This window comes from Triturus cristatus, chromosome 6 (assembly GCF_964204655.1).
Source record: "Triturus cristatus chromosome 6, aTriCri1.1, whole genome shotgun sequence".
Taxonomy (NCBI): Eukaryota; Metazoa; Chordata; class Amphibia; order Caudata; family Salamandridae; genus Triturus; species Triturus cristatus.
Genome location: NC_140589.1, coordinates 109,744,427 through 109,766,257, shown reverse-complemented (window position 1 = coordinate 109,766,257; position 21,831 = coordinate 109,744,427). Strand labels below are relative to the sequence as shown.

Here is a 21,831-nt window from a genome sequence, read left to right as displayed (position 1 = left end):
ATTATCCCTCTGTTTGCTCTGATAGGAAATTTTTAATTTTCCAGCTTTTATTGGCCCAAACTGCATTTCCTAACGAAATTTTCTACTATTTCAGGGAGTGAGCCACCAGAGACTACAAAAGAAAAAAGTAACTGTCAAAAAAATAAACAAATCAGCGAGCAAAGAGCAGGTCCCCTCTCTTCCAACTGACGACCCCAAGTTATGTTATGCTATGTTATGTTACATAAATTTGTAACGCGCACAGATACTCATGAGTTTCCCGGCGCGGTGCTTTATGGGGTGAGGAAATTAACTTTAAACAAAGAGGTGTGTTTTCAGGTTGTTCTTGAAAGCCACTGGGTCCTGAATATTACGTAAGGCAAGAGGAAGGGCATTCCAAGCAACAGCAGCCTTTCGCGCGAAAGAGCTGCCTCCTAGCCTCTGGTATTTGAAACAAGGGACCTGGGCGAAGCGTAGGGACATAGATTGCAGAGGTCGAGATGGAACATAAAAGGAGAAGCGTTTCTGCAAGTAGGAAGGGCCACTGCCATGAAGGGCACGGTGGGCCAGAACCAGCGATTTAAATTTTACGCTATCAATCACAGGGAGCTAGGGATAGGGTTGCCACCTGGCTGCTTTTTTACTGGCCTGGACTGTATTTACGAGACCAGGCTGGTAAAAAATATTAGGGAAACCTGTGAAATCTGGTATTTTTTCCTCCTTCTGCAACAATTATGTAAATCAGCAAGCACATAAGTAAATCTGTTAATAAGTATGTGAGAGCTGTCACAAAAGTTTCAGCAAACAGACGGCTAATTGTTGTTACAAGAGAATCCTGGCAATTTTGCAGGAATTCCCATTCTCCTAACAGCTCTTGGCTAGTCCAGAGTAGCCAAAAGTGAAAATGGCTGGTATTTTTGTCCAGGAAAGGTGGCAACCATAGTTGGGGTGGAGATGTGGCCAAGTGACCAGAACTGTTAACCTTGAACCTGGAGCAGCAGGCTTGAAATCTTGGCCTCGACCCAACAGCCTGTGATTCTGATCAAATCACTTGCAATCGCGCTTTGCCTAAAAAAATGCGTAACAGTCTGTTTCTGTTGTAAAGTGTTCTAATACCTTTTAGCCACGTTCAAGCGATTTTAAAAGACGCAAACCAAAAAAGGCAATGTGCTTCAACGTCATCAATTCATAACTAGTTTGGTAGTTTCGCTTCCGGAACTTCGACAGCACGCAGTGCACTATTAGCAATAAATCCACAATAGAGAGGCGTTACATGTTGACAACTAAACAGCTCTCTATTCCCAAGTCCACGACAGTAGCTCAGACATACAAGAACTTTTACTTAGCAAGGTATTTCTCACATTTATAAAAAGAATGGGAGTACAAGTCCCAGAATGCAAAGAAAAAAACATGAATGGACAAGTTGTGGAACAGGACAACTCTGCTGACCCTATTAGGAGCTTTAGACTATTCCCTTTCTAAGAAACCGCCCAGCTCAGGGTCCCGTAACACCATACACAGGTGTACGAGTTAAGAATGCGTGAAGAAAAGACTACAACTCCCAACTTCCTAGGCACACTGCGTCAGTACAACGCCCCTTCAGGCAGCGTCACGCAGCGGTCCCCTTCTCGCAAGTCTGTCAGACATGGAATAATAAACATGAAAAACGGACACTCGGAACGAGCACTACTGTACCCGGAACTGACAGCACCGGCACTGCTGTCACCTGGCGGCCGCTGGACCCATCCTCACGGGCTCTCTAGTGCACATCGGGGGCCGGTGACTGCCTTGCCGAAGCCGCACCCGTCCGCTCCGGACAGTCAAGCAACCGAAGAGGCTAAGAACAGTTCGTTCCAGGAAGTACTTACTGTGGGCATCATCATAGAGATCAAAAGTGGCAAGAAAATACAGCAGGTAGAAAGAGCGCCTCTGGCCGTAAAGATCCGTATGACACCTTAAGTAGAGGCTTCATAAAAGAAATATGTAGGCAGGCGCTCTCCACTTTAGCTCCCAGTAATTATCTCTCCTGTGTGCAGACCATCCTTCCAAGTCACAAGGATTTTCTTGGTTGAACTACTATATGAATAACAAAAATTGGAGTATATATTTGAGATCAAAATGTGTGTATTTTCGGAACTCATAAGCTATTTGGAGAAAAACACCAGCATCTCCTTCCTGGACAAGATCCGATGACTCAATGCTAAATTTTCAAAACATATTTAAAGCCTATTTTTGAGCAATAAACCATGTGGTACTGGGCAGACTTATTGCTAATGTCATAACGTTGGTGTCTGAGTCATTGCAGCCATGACTGATGCATTTTTTTCATGCAGCGTCGTGAGAAACTCACTAAGCCTTTTTTTTTTTTTACATTGCAATTGGCAACCCTGTCTGATGAACTGAGGTGATCACTGCTGGTAATCTTGCATAGGATGGACATCAATGAAATCTCGTCTGATGTGGTCACTATTACAACACTAATAATATTAGAAGCTCGGGGTGATTTTCACTGAACATAAGTAGCTCTCATTACAGAAGGGGGTCTCTGATTTGAATCCTGGTGGGTGCTCTGGGAAAATAGAGATGTGGACTTGGAAGGCTAAGAGGCCCAAGCTTGTGACAGAAAGCACTGTAAACCAGAAAGTTACTTGTTTAAAAAGATGTACTTCGGTAGAACATAGGTTATATTCCAGATTCTATCAACTGACGCTTATACTGGTTCCCAAGTCTTCAGATTTGGCGATTAACCAATTACACACATTAAAATTTCTATAAGTAGCAGGTCATCTGGAGTCCCTTCTTCTTCCCTTTCAAACTGCGCCAACTCAACTGTTCAGGAACAGTTGTGTTTTTTAAATAAAAAGTATAGAATCTGTTTTGATTAAATTAATAAAGCTTGGGGCAGCGTTCCACCGTTACCCTGCCTGCTTCGATCTCTGCTCTGTCCCCAAAAGAAAAAATGTGTAGAGCTAGTTTGACTTACTTAGTTGCTTACAAAAGAAAGCATTTAAAAATAGTAAAATGACTGAAAGTGGATGCTGCACAGCTGCATCTAGTTAGTTGGAGGGTATAATGTCAAAATAGGTCTGGTGGTTAATGCACTTGCTGGAGAGATCTGTGTATAATTTCTGGTCACAGGTTTGAGTTAAAAAAATAGTTTACTAAAAAGTATTGGGAGTAATACATTTGCATTCTATACAACACAGCATAAAGTTATTTACAGTCTGTCATTATTTTACCTTCAACAACTGAAACAACTGTTACCAGCCAGGACACAACTAAAACAAGAGAAACAACCAATTGCTCATAAAGGGAGCTATATGCAGACAGGTAGGGAGCGGGAGAGGAAAGGGAGCCTGCTATTTCTCCAACTCAGGAATATTTGCTGGGGTATGGAGGAGAAGCAGGTTCCGAGATGGAAACCCCTGGCATTTCTTGACACACCATCTTTTTTCTAGGGCCTTCCTCTCGATCACTGAGTGCTTCTCTACAGCGCCACAGAAGCAAGGAGACTAACATGTAATCACCCTCTCATTTTCACCGAACCTCTACATCCCACACAGTCCCATAAGACTTGTGCCAGTCACAATAATTGTCTTTCTTCTTGGCACAAATGGTTGGAAGTTAGGTGCTTCAGCAGTTCCTCCTTCAATAACTCAAATTAGTTCCTGCACTCCTTGCTTCATACAAATCCCACACCCTTCTTCCACAACTCCCTCAAAACAACAGCAGATTTTTTTGTGATGTTAGGTACACACCAACTATTAAGTTCAACGATGCCACGGAAGGACTCCACCTCTTCTTTATTTTCGGGTGTTGCTGATGCACATATGGAATCAACAAGTTCCTTTATTGGCCTCACTCCCCCAGGTTATCTCAAGTCTGCTAAACTTGCACATATCAACCTTTAAAGTCGGACCAGCATCCTCCAGTCGTTTGAACACCAAATGCACTTTGTGATTGTGTTTTTTTCAATGAGCTCACGTAGATCAGAACATCATCCTAGAAGCATTTCTCACTCACACGATCTCCAATCAGACTGTACATGACCTTCTGGAAGACTGATGCCACTGAGACCAACCCAAATGGCCTTCTTAGAAACTTGAAAGACCCCATGGGAGTTATGCAGGCCATAAGCTCTTGAGACTTCTCATGCAGTGTGATCTGGTGATAAGCGGAGGCCAATTCCAGGGTGGTGAAAAACTAAGCTTCCAATACTGTTGACAACATTACCACCAGACTAGAAAGAAGGGCTTTGTCCAATATAACCACTTCATTGAGACCTCTGAGGTCTATGCATTGTCTAATATCTCTACTGGGCATGCAGGCCACCACCCTGGGGGCAAACTGTTCGGTTGCTTCCACATATATAATAATCCCTGCATTGCACAACCTCACTAGCTCACCTTTCTATGATTCTTGCACAATCAAGCCAGTGATGGCTGGTGATCTTTCAAACTGATGGGGCGTAATACATGCACTGCATTCCATCGAGAGACGCAAGCTGGCCCAAATAATTCTAGGCTCTTGTTCTCATTCACACTCGTTCTCACTCCCCATCATTCGCCACACTCATTCTCAATGACTCAGGGTTATTCTCACTCTCACTCCATTACTCATTCACATGCTCATTCACATACGTACCCACTTTCCTCACCATTGAACACAGAAGGTTATTTTCTGTAACTGCTGTGTATTCCTCCTTTACACTTTCACATAAAATGGTAATTGCAATTGCCACATATGTGAGCATTGCTCTGTGTGCTCAACAGAGAGGCCATATTAGGGACTGGCTGGATGAGTATATAGTCTGCACACATGTATGACCCACTGACAGGCACTGTGATGATTTCCAACTGCCTTCAGCATCAGTTCTAGAACTCTCAATGTTGGCCTGTCATGAACACCTACCCGCAACCTGGACTCACCCAGATTCCTAGAGATGACTGTAATATGTTGCATGCAAAAAACTTCCAGAAAAAGCAAATAGTGTCCGTGAATAAGAAGTATAATGTGAAATTGAAATGGGGAGTACATTGCTCACGTGGATTACCTTTTACTGTTATTGTTGTGAAATCGGAGGCCTGTTTCAATTGAAAACCATATAAGGCCACTTAAACCCTGGAGATGAATTAGAACATGCTTTGTGTACCTAGATTCCTGGGAAATGAATTACACCGGTAGGTCTTACTGAGCTCATGGCAGGGGCTGGGCACACACAGGACTGAGGTATACAGGTGAGCGAGTAAACACATTAGTCAATCCAAGGGTCTGGATGCTCTAGGAGTCCATGTACGAGCCGAGCACTGAAAATATTTGACCTGCGCCTCCTGACGTGCACTAGATTCGATTGAGTACCAGCGCCTCTCTTGCATGCGGTGACATTGTAGCTAATGCCACGGGACACCTGGAATGCTGATTGATGGGCTAATCTCTCCCCGCTTCCTTTGAACCGCTACGTCATAGTGACGTGTCGCAGTGACCTCAGATTACACGTCATCTTGCCTGGGAGGCAATTATAAAAGCAGCCTGGTTTCTTAAAAACCATAAGTGCCTCCTAAAAATGATAAGTCTTTAGTCCAAAATGCAGTGCTTCATAATGGACACCCATCTACCTCCAGAAACGCCACTCGGGTACCCAGGGAGCCACTGGCGGCATCGAACAACGCAGAAACTGACAAATCAGCCCCCCAGACTGCTCAAAAAAGCAGCCCACAGCTGGAACTGCACTCCGGCCCCTCAGGCAGTGCCCATGTTATCAATCCGACCCTGATGGTAGACCATCCAAACACAGTTTACCAGCACTTTCAACAAGTCCATAGTGTCCTACCCCTCCACCCTCTCTTTTTTACTTTATTGAAACGATTCTAAAAGATATTGGAGGTCAGGTACTTTAATAAGATGAATGACCTTAGAATATTAAGTTCATTTTAGTGCAGTTTATTTAGATTAGGAACTTCATAATTTGGGTTTTGAAATATTTTTCGGGGGTGGCGTTGTCGCATGTTAAAGTAATAAATACGACAATTGTTTCTCTTAATATAAGTAATTAAACTGCTCTTTATTGAAAGAAGTGGGCAGCGCAAGAGGCAATTTGTAAGTCAACCTCCGTCGTAAATAATGCTTTGGAAGTATAATTTTAACTTTAAACGTCACAATGTTAATGTTATAAGGAGTCTTCTACATGCCATAAAATCAAATAAATAAGCAACGTTTTGACAGAAAATGTTGCTGCATAAGTCCGCTTTGCAGTATCCCCCAAAAGACCCATATCCATCGGCTTAGGGCCCGCGTTTGGAGTGGGCGATGCGAGCCCGGGCCCAGGGCGCCAGTCTTCAGAGGGGTGCATGGGGCTGCCTGCATTAAGGTCATGCAGAGTGCAGCGTCCCTCTCCCTTGGCTCCAGTGATTCCTTAGAAAGTGCTTTAAATATTTTTTTTTTATCATGCCAGATGCACTCCTTCAGCACATTCCTTTGCCTTCCTATCTTCCTGTCAGCCGCTGCCTCCACAAACCACCAAGACTAATGCTTTCCTCCCCCAACAAACAACCTGGCGCCAGGTGACGGGGTGTAGTAAGTAGATTATATTGTATTAGTAAATGTGTTGTGTTTCTTTATGGAATGTATCTAGGTGAGCAGTAGGCAGAATGTTACTGGGGATCTAGAATCTCTGTGGAAAGGCAGATGAAGACTGGATCTTGTTGGGATATGTCGTGGGTTCTTTGCTCTGAAAATAAATTCTACATTTATTGAATAAACAGTTCCTGTGACTTCATTTTATGCTCTGAAGGTGAAGAGAGCATACTACATATTTTGGCGACGCACTGGATGGGATCTGTGAAACTTTGTAAGATTTTGAACTGTTTTGAACTTTGGAAAAGTGGCAGTTTGTCACAGCTGGAAAGGAAAAACCCACCGACGCTGATATCCTGCTTAAAATTCGCATTGCGAGGCTGTGAGTACATCGACAATATCTGTTTTGATTTGTTTTGCTGGATGTCTTACCCGTTACGCCTCAGCTTCATTCAAACAGCGCGTTGATTCTCTGTGAGGTTCGCGCTCGCATTTCAACTGCTGACAGCTTGCTCAATCGGAAGCGGCAACAAAGAAGTGACGTCTATGCGCGATTGCATCATCACGTTTCGGCGGCCATTTTGTAAGGTTGGGATCGCTTGCCTTGCAAATCATTACGGCCACGTTATTCGGTTCGTGTATTTCATCAAAACATCGTTTTTTCTCGTTTTAAAAAAAAAAAATTAATTGTTTTACTCGTCATCACTATCAGCATTGGCCACAAAACGGATTAACTCTCAGGTGTGTTTTTGTCTTCAAGTTTTGTTTTCTTCTTTCTGTGTTTTGAATTCTGCATTATGGCAAGATCTAATGAAAGTATTGTGGCTCCTCCGTGTTTTTTAAAGATTGTGGGTAAGCCACCCATTCCTTGGCCAAAGTGGTTAAGAGTTTTTACAAACTATTTGGAAGCCATTGATGCACTTGAATATTCTCCATCTAGGAAAAGAGCCATTTTATTTAATCATCTTGGAGATGCTGGTCAACAAGTTTTCGATAGTCTTCCTACTGTCACGAATCCTTCAGCTGACGATTCTTGGAATGTTTACTCAGAAGCTTTAGCTCGTTTGGGTAAACAATATAAAGATGAACCCTCAATAATGATTGAAAGACATGTTTTTTTTAAACAAAAATGTTATAATATAAATAAATCCATTCATGGTGAGATGTAAATCAAATGAAGATGGTTTATTGATTAAGATTGTAGATGGTAAGATCAGCATATATGAACCCCACCAGGAGCAGCTCCCTTGCTGCTCAGCCCATCCTTCCAACTGACACCCATCCACCAGGCATCCCCAACATTCCATTACATCACATGCACCAACATTCTACAACACATCCACACAGAACACATGCACTCTGGCTGAGCAGCAAGGCAGAGAAGCAGGAAAGATGCATGGCAACGAATACAAGATACCACACATCTTCCCTCTTTACAAATCACAACAAGAAATACATGCTGCTCAACAATATCATAAGCAGAACAGCAAAGAGCATGTAAAGGGAAGAATCAATTAAACAATGGAATGAAGTTGTATAACAGATCACAATAAAGAAAGATAAAAGAGTGAAACAATAAATCAATAATGAATCAATAAAGACATAACACATCTCTTCCCCTTTAACGGAAACAACAATAAGAAAATACAGGATGTAAACCCTGGTTACAATGAGTGAATACAAATAGTAAAATTGAAAGCTGGAGGGAACACTAAAAACAAAGACTGATAATGCAGCAAAATTCTGACCAACACAGTAAAGTAAACACACAAAGAGATAACAAAGGACAAAACGTCCAGAATACACCAGTACATACCAGTTGGCCAGACCAGTAAGTAAGGGAATAATGAACGAACGCCAACAAATGAAAGATAAAGTGCAGTATCCAACAAGGCAAAAAAAGTACTTCCAAGAACAGAAACCAAAAAGGACACTGCTGAACACACAGCAAAAATTAATAGTGAAAAATACACACACCTCAAAAGTGCCTAAAATAATCGAGAATGTACCAAACCTTGGAAAAAAAAAAATCCCAAAACTAAGACAAATCCATCAAATACTATAAAGAAGAATAAGATGCACTAAACAAGGAAAAATGCGCACAAGGAAAAATGCGACAAAAGTCACATAGCTACAGAGCTATCGCATCACATACCTCTGCCAGAGGTAAATTCCCAACAAAGAAAACTAGAAATAGGTGACTAATGCATCAAAAATCATTTGAAGAGAAAACAAAGTCACATAGCAAATGCTATAATCACAAACAAAACACATAGAAAAGGGGAACCCCTAAAGAAAAATTAGCTAGCTAGCAAAACAAAGTTTAAAATTCAAATTCATCATGTAAGTAACCTAAGTAATAATTCCACGCAAAAACAAATTGCAACAGGTGGAAAGTCACATAGCCAGGGCTATATAAAGCGTACCTCAAAAAGCAAAAATTCATGTAACTAAGCTTGTGAAAACATGCTGTAACATAACGTATCATGGTGACACTGAAAGTCACATAGTCGAATAGACTATCATAAATCACACTTCAAACAGCAAGGAAATCACTTAATAAACACAAAGTACCTTAATGTAAATAACATTCATGTGAAAGTAGGTGACATATGAAGTCACATAGTCAAACGACTATCATTAACACTTTAAAGGGAAGAATTCCCAAACAGAACCATAAAAGGCTAGTGAAACCTAAATCAACATGTAGTAGGTGACTAATCCACAAAATATTTAAGCAGAAAATGGAAAGTCACATAATGACTAATCATTATAGAAATAATAAAGTAGAAAGACCAATAAGAATGATAAGGAAAAACACAATAAGGCATTGTACAATATAGAAAGGAATTAAACATTAGCAAAACATTTAAAATAAATGATGATTCACTCCGGTGAGCGATTTCTCACCCGAAGTCCAGGACAGTGGCAGGAAGAAGTGGTGAAGGAAACACAAAGTACTGTAAATCGGGACAAACAAGTTCCAATGAAAAGCTTGTGTGAAACACCAACAAAGTCTCAAGAAGAACTGAAGATTGTAAAGTCCCAAAATACATTGCTGCCTTTAAAAAAAACTTGATAACAAAAGCTCGATAGCTTTAAAGCAAATAAAAGGAAAAGCACAGTACTGCCTTTCAAATTGGTTGTCCGACCAGTGGCACTGTTCCGAATGACACCAGGAACCGTCAGCATGCTCCACGAAGATGTAAAAACTTGATCAGTGGCACCGGCTCAGCTTGAAGATGAATGCAGAGCAACCTCAAAATGGCGGCACGTATCTTCCGCAGTGCTGAGTGGCTCTCGGCACGCCAAAGCTGAAAAGCAATGCCTTAGACGTAAGCAAACTGGGAGCGTCACAGGAGGCCTCACCAACTGAAGAAGATTGCGCGAGAAGTAGAAAGCTCGCGCTGGCTCCATAAAACGATGTAGGTAAGTGACGGTTTAGTTTTAAATGAATGGCGTAACATAAAAATGGACAAAAAATGTAACATCGAAAAACAAATGAATAATGTTACGGTGCTCCAAATGCGGATCGTAACTTGGCGATCACAGCAGATTCAAGCAGTCTAAATCCAACTTCTCCGGGGTTACTATGCCTCATAATCGCTCCTCACAATATCACGAAAGAGTTCTTCAGGCCACCACAGGGACGATAACGCAAAAGAAATTCTCCATGCACTGTGGCATTTGACATAGAAAATCGCAGCTGAGAGGAACACAGAGATCACAAAGTCAACAGCAGCGGCATCTTTTAACGCAGCAGGAGAGGCAAGATTAATTGCAGTTAGATAGCTGAAACAGGGAGGCAGCAGCTGAACAGCAAACAGCAAGAAAGTTAATTATAGCAGGGACTGGCACACCAGGGAAGTGGGCTCTCGGTGTGCCACGGAACTTAGAAGTAGATAATCACGGCAGGAGAGGCAAGCTTACAGGCAGGTAGTTGGCAGCAGCGTAAAAGCAGGCAGCAGGAGAATGAAATTACAGCAGGGACTGGCACTCTTAGGAAATGGGCGACCGGTGAAGAGGTCACTGGTGGGGCTCTCAGGGGTGCCAGTATGCTAAAATAAATGTTTCAGGAAAATTTTGAAATGTCCTTTACCTTGTCTTGGAAATCGTTTTTTGTAGTTTCAAGGGATACTTGCAGCTGGCTTGAAATTTCAAAAGGTTCTTGAATTTGCCTTGTAACTTCTTCAGAATTCAATTTTTTGTAATCCTTCAGGTACATGTAGGTCATCCCAGATCGTCGCCAAATGTTATAATATAAATAAATCCATTCATGGTGAGATGTAAATCAAATGAAGATGGTTTATTGATTAAGATTGTAGATGGTAAGATCAGCATATATGAACCCCACCAGGAGCAGCTCCCTTGCTGCTCAGCCCATCCTTCCAACTGACACCCATCCACCAGGCATCCCCAACATTCCATTACATCACATGCACCAACATTCTACAACACATCCACACAGAACACATGCACTCTGGCTGAGCAGCAAGGCAGAGAAGCAGGAAAGATGCATGGCAACGAATACAAGATACCACACAAAACAGTCTGCGGAAGAATCCATTGAAGATTATTTAGCTACTTTGAGGGTGTTGGCTACAAAGTGTGAATTTGGGTCCTATTTAGAGACAGCGCTTCGAGACCAACTTGTTTTTAATTGTTACAACAAAAAAATACAGGAACGCATATTAACTTGCAAAAATCCTACTTTAGATGAAGTGGTTACTATTGCTAAGAGTATTGAATGTTCTGTCACATCATCCAAGATTTTAGCAGAGACTTCTAACGCATCTTGTAACCCTAAGGTCATGAATGTTGATATGGATCAGGGTAACCAAATAGAAGTCAATGTGGTTGCAAATCGTTTAAAGAACACAAAAGTATTTGAACGTAAAAATAACATTTTTTGTTACAGGTGTGGGTCCAAGTTTCATGTTGGTAACAATCCAAAATGTCCGGCTCAAGGAAAAAGGTGCAATAATTGTAAAATAATTGGTCATTTCTTTACTATGTGTAGGTTGCCAAAAGACAAAAGTAAGGTGAACTATATTTACAATGAGGACGAAATATGTGATGCGTTAAATGTGTCTTCTTTATCAATTCATATTAATTCTCTTGAAGGGAATAAGATTAAAGGGCCTAATTGTGCAGTGTTAATTGGTCAAGTTGAAATGGAAGTAATGGCTGATTCAGGTTCTCCCATTACGATTTTAGATGAAAAAACATTTTACAGGCTATGGACAAACATAAAACTGTTAGCTACTGATGTTAACCCAAAAGCCTTCGGGGAGTATGACATCGTAATGAGAGGGTATTTCAATGACACTATTAATTTTAAAGGTAGGGTGATCAATACTAAAATTTACGTGGCTTTGGATGGCAGAGACATTTTGGGTTGGCGTGATCAGGCCAGTTTGGGTATTTTCTTGAAACCGGGTCATCCGGAACCTGTGGTTCTGGGTGACTTTCCAGTTCTATTAGTTAATGGTGATAATTTACATGACCCTGTTCTGGACAAATTGTTTAACAAATATAAATTGGTGTTCAGCAATGAAATTGGGTTGGTTAAGGATTTTGAACATACCATCAAACTTAAAGAGAAAGTTTTCCCTGTTGTTCAGAAAGTTCGTCCCGTTCCACTCTCTGTAAGGGATGATCTAAAAAAACACTTGGATCAATTGTGTGCACAAAATATCATTTGTCCCGTAGAATCATCAGAGTGGGTTTCTGCTGCAGTGGTAGCTCGTAAACACTCTGGCGATATTCGTCTATGTGCGGATTTGCGGATGCTGAATCGCAATATTGTTGTAGATGCCCACCCGTTACCCAAGATTCATGATATGCTTGCCAAATTAGGTCGCAGCAAATTCTTTTCCACCATCGACTTACGCTTGGCGTATCATCAAATTCCACTTTCTGTTAAGTCTCAACCTTTGACTACGTTTGTTACACCATTTGGTGTTTTTATGTACAAGAGACTTCCTTTTGGTTTAGCGTCTGCAGCCAGTATATTCCAGAGGTTAATGGATAAGATGTTTGATAATTGTGATGGCATTCAAGCCTTTCAGGATGATATCTTGGTACATTCTGAAACGTTGGAACAGCATTACACTCGTCTTGAAGAAGTTTTATGTAAATTACAAAATAATGGTATGACAGTGAATATCGACAAATGTAAATTCTTGACACAAGATGTAGACTATTTGGGTCACAATTTATCTAAGGAAGGTATTAAGCCAAAGAATTCTTTACTGGATGCTATCAAAAATGCACCAGCCCCATTAGATAAGGACTCACTAAGAGCATTCCTTGGGTTGAGTGAGTACTATGCTCGCTTTGTTCAGGGGTATGCTCTGGTGGTACAACCTCTTCGCAACTTGTTAAAAAAACATGCTAAGTTTGAGTGGTCTGTGGAGGTTGAGGAGGCATTTAAATCAGTTAAGCAATTAATAGTCAGTGCTCCCGCAATTAAGCCATTTACTTATGGTGTTCAAAGCATAATTACGGTTGATGCCAGTGCGAAAGGTTTAGGGGCTGTTTTGAGTCAGATAATCAATGGTCAAGAGTGTACAATAGCCTTTGCTTCTCGTACTCTAACTAGTGCTGAGATCAATTATAGTACCATAGAGCGAGAAGCCTTAGCGTGTTCTTGGTCTGTAGAAAAATTTCGCACATATATTTGGGGGACTCGATTTCAGCTTTACACTGATCATAAACCATTGATGTATATGCTTGCGGATAGTTCTTCCAATAAGGCATCTTCTCGTCTAGTCAGGTTGTTAGCTAGACTCCAAGAGTTTAACTTTGACATTAAATATCTTCCTGGTGGCAAAAACGTTCGCGCGGATTGCCTTTCGCGTATTCCGCTTCCTCATACTCAAGAAACTTTTCATGCAGATGATGAGTTTGAGTGTGTGTTCTCGGTAGAGGATGTCATACAAACTCACAAGATCACGCAAGATGACTGGGTGCAATGCTTTCAACAAGATGATTGTTTGCAAAATGTCAAAAAGTTTCTTGTTAAGGGTTGGCCACTGGATCGGAGTTTATCATTAGAGGAGAAGAATTTTGCACAGGTGACCTCAGAATTATCTTGTTGTAATGATATTTTAATGCGACAAGATAAATTTGTTCCTCCTAGAGGTATCAGGGATAAAATTATTTTGCTTGCTCATGAGGGACATCCTGGTACTACGGCTACAGTTAACAAAATTAAAATGTCATATTGGTGGCCTGGCATTGACAATCAAGTAAAAACTCATGTGAATCAGTGTGCTCAGTGTTTGTGCTCTGACAAACATTGGAAGTCATCTAATTCTCCGTTATGTCCTGTTGAATGGCCCTCTGCAGCATGGAAGAAAATTGGCTTGGATTATTCTGGTCCATTTTCGGTTTTCAATTCAGAAAAGAAATATCTTATTGTAGCGATTGATTACTTTTCTAAGTGGATTTATTTTTCTATTGTCAAAAATGCAGATTCTGACACTGCTATTTTATTTTTGCAACATTTGTTTTACACGGAAGGTACACCTGATGATATTGTAACTGACAATGGATCTCATTTTATTAGTCATGATTTTGAATTGTTTCTAAAAAAGTTAGATGTCAAGCACACTCTTGCTCCTTTATATAGTCCCTCTACAAATGGGTTGGTTGAGCGTGCCAACAGAGTGTTGAAAGATGCAGTACAAACTGCAGTCAGCAATGGGTTAAATATTCCTTCTTTCTTATTTCAGAGAATATGGAATTACAATACTACTCCACACACTACCACTGGTGTTTCACCTTTCACATTATTAAGGGGCCGAATACCAACTTCCAAACTCAATCCTTCATGGTTGCTTGAAAAACAATCTCAAGTTCCTCTTGATTTGAGTAAAATTCGAGATTGTGTTATGAAAAAACAAAGTAGTTACAAACGAAACTATGACAAAAGGTTTCATGTTGTTGAGAAACCTTTGTCTGTTGGTGATTGGGTTTTGATTCGGAAACCCATTAAAGTTTCTAAAGGTCACTCAAAGTTTTCATCTCCTGTTCAAGTGGTTGGTGTATCTCGGGGGTCTGCTATGCTGCAAGATAGAGGTTGGTGGAATAAGAATGCACTTATAAAAATTACTGATAAACAAGCAGCTATCATTTTGGAAAGTAAGAATACTCCTGTTGTCACAGATATTTCAAATCAGGATTGGTTTGGTGTTTGTGACAATATTGGTACACGTTCAGGTCTCTCCCTTCATTCTCGTTCTGATTTGTGTCAGGGTGATTCTAGGGAGATTGTTCCATGTCCAGTTTCTCCTCGTGTAACATCTGAAAGGGGAGAAGGTGAGGGTAGTGGTAGAAATATTGGTGGTTCAAGATTACGTTCTGCACCTTTTCGATTTCGTGATTATGTCATGACTTGAGTTATTTTATTTTTGTTGTTTTTATTTCTTTTATGTATCATCTGTAATGTTTGTGAATTATTTAAATTTCTGTTTATGTATAAAGGGGAGGGTGTGTAGTAAGTAGATTATATTGTATTAGTAAATGTGTTGTGTTTCTTTATGGAATGTATCTAGGTGAGCAGTAGGTAGAATGTTACTGGGGATCTAGAATCTCTGTGGAAAGGCAGATGAAGACTGGATCTTGTTGGGATATGTCGTGGGTTCTTTGCTCTGAAAATAAATTCTACATTTATTGAATAAACAGTTCCTGTGACTTCATTTTATGCTCTGAAGGTGAAGAGAGCATACTACACGGGGCTACCTATGAGTGAATCAGGGGAGTTAGGGGAAGTGTGGAGATGTTTGTGTTCAGAGGCCAGTCACTGCTCTGATGCACTCAACAATGGACCAACCTGTGAAGACAAAATGGGTCTCAATCTGCCTCATTTTATTCACCAGCAGCAGTGAGGGCGGCAGTTACATTTCTGCCCACGGTGCTATCCGAGCAAGAGCTGGATCTACCTCGGCCAGTACCCTAAAAAAATGCTATAATGACCCTGTTTGATGAAGAAACACAATGCTGATCCTAAGTCATTTACTAACTAAAGACCAAACACCAGCTCCCCCTATCTGGACAAGATCCTTAAGTCTGTAGTTACATCCCAATTTTTCTGCTTTCCTCGAAAAGAATAATCTCCTTGGTCATTTCCTGGGGGCGTTCTGACTGCTGAAAAGGACACAGACTTCATTGAGAATTGCTTATGTATTAAATCAAAGCTAAGGCTGCACTGATCTCTCTGAAACGTTTCAGAAGGCATCATCATGGCCGTCTGCTAGTTACTCATAGTTCAGCTCTCAACGTACTCCGATGTCAAAGCAATACCATTGTGTAGTAGTTTACTGAAGAATTTATTCAGTGCTCATAATCTGACGATACCAGGGAACACTATGCTGATGCATCACAGGTTCCCATCTGCTAACTTGCTTGAAAGCACACGTTTTATGATCTTGAAAACTTTGAAAACATATCTTTCTCTACCAGAATTCTGACTCTTTCATATTTTGCCAATCATCAACCAGTTGCTATCATAAATGCTTGTAATGATGTGATGCTCTCAAGTGTTTTCTTTCAACTCTTTTCTTGTCCTGTAATGCGCTTTAAAGCAGCTGCTAGCGGATTTGCTAGCAATCAACCCCAGACGCCGTCATGATTGCTGCCCCCGCTCCGCGCCGCATTGCATAGCAGGATCTTTCTCATGTGTGCACTGACGCTTCTCTTGTAGCATCTCCCCCACATCAATTCCCAGATATCCTCTTCCTTGTCGAAACCTGGTTCAGCCCGTCATCCACCCACACCATCGCAGTGGCTATCCCCCTGGCAACAAGAACGTCCGCTACAACAGGTTCCACCAACCTGGAGGAGGTCTCTCAATCATCCACAAAGACACCATCACCTGCACAACAACATCGGGCAAACCAACCGCTCTCATGGAACGCTTGCACATCCAACTACATCTCAGCCACTGCATCATCATCTCAGGCACCCTCACTTTTCCACCGCCAGGACCCCGCACCATGTTCAGTAACCTCACCGACTTCACTCCCATCTCTATTAGATCCAACTACTTCCTTCTGTTCGAAAAACTCATCAAAATGACCCAATGGACCGCAACGCTGCCGACCTCCTAGAGAAGCCCAACAACATCAGACTTATATAGTTCGTACAAGGTCTGACTCACATCGCCGGACACACGCTTAAACCAGTCCTCACAACCAGCAACAAGATTACATTCAGCCACCTCACCCCTTGTTGTGTGTTTCTTGTATGACCTATTGTCGTTTTCCCAATGTTTGCCTAATTATGTAAGTTGTAGACTGCTTTTGTTTTGCACACGCTACTAAATATCACACTTGCTTTTTGTGCCACAATGTATTTTCACACAAAACCAGCATTCGTTTTTGCATTTTATTCTTTTCTTGGGATTTAGTCTGAACAGCCTAGGCAAGGTCTAACAACATTGCCCCTTGTTATTCTCTCTGGTCAGATAATAGCACCTATATATAATAAAAGAATGCAGCTGCTGATTTGGAATACAAATATCTTGTCATATAACTGAGGACCGGGTTCTGAAAACCCACACACAGAGCGATGGTCCTGCGACAAGAGTACAGCGTCAGCTGAGATGTAGAACAGCCACCTATGTATGCTAAGGTACAGGGTCCGTCACTAAACCCAGAGATCTATAATTAATTAGCACTTAGCTTCAGTAGTGGGGGAGGGTTAAGCAGATCTGTCAGATAGCATGATAGGACTCTTTATTGTATATGGTTTATTACCCATGCTGATGACATTATTGACATGCATTTGTTTTCTAATTGTGGCGCAATGATTGCATTTTAGAGCATGATAGTTTAAATAAACATTGTAAACTTCCTTTGTGTCTATTTTCTAGTTTATTGTGGACAAGCATGAGTGAGAGAACAAAATCCCTGAGAGGGTCGGGAGTGTTGGGCTCTGGGGTGCCAAATCACTTGATTCTCTGGAAAGGTTAGTAGGGTAAGTGAGGCACTATAGCTAGTCGGACTCGGGCTCATAGATGCTGATGTGGTAGGGTGACTCATTCCTCTACATACTGATGTTCTATGGTCCCAAGCATAGTTCTGATCCTGAGCAGAATCCCTGCAACACCCTCACATGGACAGACCACTCCATCGTACACTTCTGCATCAACGCACCTCTCCCATGCAAACCAAAACCAGCCATTGATATTAGCCACAACTGGAACAACATAACAGAAGCAGACTGGACTCACACTGTCGTGATGTTCCTACTTATCCGTAGGATATGCACATTGTTTGGACAGCATAAAGTAGGGGCTTGATGTCAAGACTGAATCCGGACACTCCCGCAGGATATGTTGGCCTATAGACCAGCTAACTCACAGTGCCACCGTAAGTCCCCCTAACTTCCCAGGAATTAATGTTTTCTGGCAATCTCTGAACATGACAACCCTGTCCCCTCAGGGATCATGGAAACAGTACAGAACCTTTCGCTCAGTCACCCGTGCACTCTTATTCTTAGAGAAGTATACAGAGAATATACAGTAGGATGTTCTCAATATATTTATTGGACCAACGTTATTCTCGTATAGAATACATGTGCGGTAATGATTAATAGACAGAAGCAGATAAATGTGATTACAAGCACCAAAATGTGAATAGTAGATATAGTTCCACCATGATGCTAAAACAATGTATATATGCAGGCACATACAACAAGGCAGTAATCGAGTGTACTCCTACTATGTGAACCCTACATTAACTGTACCTAGAGTGTGTGTAGATGTAGAGTCACCCCCCCCCAAGGGATGATCCAACCCCATTACCTGGTGGAAGAAAATGAAGGACCCCGTCTTGGTCACTGTAGGAAGGTGGATATCTGACTATGGTTACCCCCAACTTTTTGCCTAGTGTCTAGCTGGTTTTTCGACTTAGTTGGCCTGAGATCCTGCCATTCAGGGTCTCAGGCTGTCTGCTCTCTCTGTAAAATGGACTCCATGTACCCTAGGTACATAATCAATTGGTAAGGATCACCTTATTGGACCCTGTACAGTGTACCCTAGGTACCCAGGGCATAGGTGTACCCTAGGCCTCCCAGGGGCTGCAGCATGTATTATGCCACCCCTGGTCTGGCCTTCCAATCATACACAACTGGCTGATCACTCAGCTGGGGCAAGGTCGTGTAATCACCCCTTGCTTAGGTGTAGTATTCCTATACCTACCTTATATATAGACACATGTGTACCTATCAGTCACTCCTATGGCAGGCCTTAACAATCCTGGAGGCAGAGTGCTTGGTAACATGTGAGATGGTGCTCTAGCATGAGCTGAGCCTGTCTGCAGCTTTCGGAACCATGTCCTTATAGCTGTTCTATGATATAGCCTACCATATACTCTTAAAGTGCCTTATAATCTTAAACGGTTATGGTAACTATGGTTTGGCTTTATCAAAACATGTCGTGTAAGGTGTCTAACACTTTGGAATAATACCCCCATACCATTTCTGGTGATGAGGATATTATTCCTCCCTTCTAGAGGGAGAGACATGTTAAAATCCTACTTTGCTGTTTATCTCTAACCAAAGCCTCAGCATCACAAAATGGATGCTGCTGCCACAGACACAAGTCTGACCTCCTGCTGCTGGGAGTGATCCCAGCCAGGGAGGCCTGGACAATAGGTTTCCTGCTTGGGGAGGTGCTAGCACCTCCCCAGACAGCCTTTAGTGTATTGGGGCAGGGTGGGCTGAAAGGAATGAGACATGCCTGGGGCACACAAGGTGTTCCTTGCATAGTCCAGTTCAAACCGGCGCTGGGGCACTCCAGCCCCAGCTCTGGCGCGAAACTGGACAAAGGGAAGTGGGTGTAACCACCCCCTCCCAGGTCCCACCCATAAGGCGTGACCTAGCAGGTATCCCAGCCCCCCAGATTAGTATAAGAGTGGGAGTTGGGCCTCAAGACTTTAGATTATCCTGAACCTGCAAAACTGAACAGAAACTCTGGACCTTCGACATTCGACGAAAGAAGAAGACTGAAGAATCTCCCTTGTAGCCAAGGAGTGGCTACCCTGTGCAAACAGGCACCATCAAGAGACTACCCTTTGCTTTGTGAAACGTTCGACGAGGAACCGACTGCAGAGCCCGACCAGAGCCTTGATTTCCAGACTTCTCCGACCCTCATCCACATCTGCAGCAGAGCTGAGATCCATGGAGGCGACGAGCGACGTGGGACCGGCTACCTGGGAAAAGTGGCTAGTAACTTACAGCGCAGCTTCTGAGGTACCCTCGAAGTTGTGCACCGGGGATTGAGAAGCCCCAACCCCAAGCACCATCTGCACCGAAGACCAGCCCCCCACACTCCACGAGTCCTGCGTGGGGCCCTTCAGCATTTTCCTGCTTGCCGCGTCTGTCCGGTTGCTTGCCCGCTGGCTAGTGGCCTCTGTGACGACGCTCCCTGAAATCTTCTGCGCTGGTTTGGCTCCTCCAGACTGGCTCCCGCTTCTCTGCAAAGAAGAAGCACCCCAGACCTTCCTGGTCTGCACCAGAAGCAAGTCCCTTGTTCTTCGTGGGTTCCGCTTGCCACGGCTTGGTGAGTCCTAGTCCAACTTCGACGCCGCCGACAGCAAGAGCCTTCGTGGGACAGCTCGCCTCCTGGTCCTGGTCGTCCTCGACGCTTCCTGGTCCTCCTGGCTGCAGCGACAAGCTTCACCTTCACCTGCAACTCTTCACGACATCGCCTGGTTCCTTCCTGGTTCCACGTGGTCACTGGCTAGTGACCTTGACTCTGTCCCCTCTGCTTGCAGGTTTCTTCTCTTCTTGATCCCAGCCTTGGGATCCACCGGACACTCTTCACTGACTGCCTGTCAGCATCTTTCTTCAGGCATCCATAGGAGTCGACGACGAAAACGACGCATCTTCACCCCTATGCACCCGCAGCCTGTGGGCTAGGTAACTTGGGTACTCCGGTGCTCATCAGGATAGTGACTATCCTAGTGTCTAGTTTTCAAGTCTCAACTTCCTAGCTACTCCGGAAGTGTCCTAAATCTATCTATTTCTAAACTGTAACATTGCTATTGACTTTTACGCATTACGCGTGAGTGTTTCCACTCTGCACACGAATCCCGGGGGCCTCCCACTTCCTAACTAACGCTAGTGTAGTGTAGCCCCAGCGATTCCCTAGGCCTAGGCCTATTCTATTTCCGTGACAGTGGTTCTTATACCACTTATTTAGTATATGGTTTGCGTGGCCCCTAGGGCCTAACTGTATTACTTACCTGTGTGACTTACTGTATGCATTAATAAGACTGTGTTGTACTTACCTCTAAACTCATAAAGAGTGCTGAGGGTTTGCTTAGAATAAATACACTTTATTTTATATATATATCTGTTGTGGTGTCCTTTCATTTGGTATTCAAGGGATTATATATGGTATCACAGCTGGCTTCACATGCCATTCAGAGTTTAGCCTAAGACTGCTCTTGTCCATGCTACCACTAGGATAGCTGGTCTATAAGGTTGACTTTACAACCAATCACCATAAGGGTATTTGGACTGATATAAGGTGTACACTATAACTAGTGACATCATACATCAGGCCAACTTCTCACATTGGTGGCAGCGGTGGGATCTGAGCTTGCTGTTGTAATACCATTGTAATCTTGAGATACTAAATTGAAAGATCACACAGATATTGTCTAGGTACATATAACATAGTTTATAATACTTAAGTCCTACTGGACTTAGTGGTTGTAGGTTGAAGGGAGTAACACACCCTGACTACAACTACTAGAGAGGTTTAGTAGAAACAACTAGTGTAGGTAGGTGCACACACCACACCCTCACTAGATCATGCCTCTGGGAGAAGATCAAGTAGATGCTCTCTCAGGAGGGGCAGGTCTGCAGAAGACCCCCTCTAGGTATGATACCTTAACATTCCAGGAGATGAGACAATTGTGTACCTCCAGAGGAATAAAACAGGGTGCAAACCCTACCCTTAGACAGCTAGTGGAGCTTCTGGAGGCCTATGATGCTGAAAGAGCTGCCAGGGATGGTGCCATAGCTGTAGATGGGGGTCTACCCACCACAGATGAGTCAGATGGGGAGGTAGACAGCCAGGGCCAAGTAGGAAGACTTAGCCAGGCTAACCTAAGCTTACATGGGAGTTTGCATGGGGTCCCCCCATACAGACCCCCAAGTAGGTTTTCACAAAGAAGCAGGAGGGACAGATCCCCTTCAAGGGAATCCATCCACTCCCATGTTTCTAGCATCTCTAATGCTTCCTCTCACAGGGGAATGACT

General features: G+C 42.7%; 1 protein-coding gene across 3 annotated transcripts in view; it reads right to left on the bottom strand.

Annotated features, from left to right (window-relative positions):
- ABCC10 (ATP binding cassette subfamily C member 10) overlaps positions 1-21,831 on the bottom strand; it is a 209,649-nt gene that overhangs the window by 163,496 nt on the left and 24,322 nt on the right. The window contains exon 1 of one of the 3 annotated variants that reach the window (XM_085610307.1): positions 1,848-1,893. The exons of 1 other annotated variant lie outside the window; for it this stretch is intronic. The gene's annotated coding sequence lies outside the window, so the exon portion shown is untranslated. One more of the 3 variants, XM_085610305.1, reaches the window with a different exon arrangement.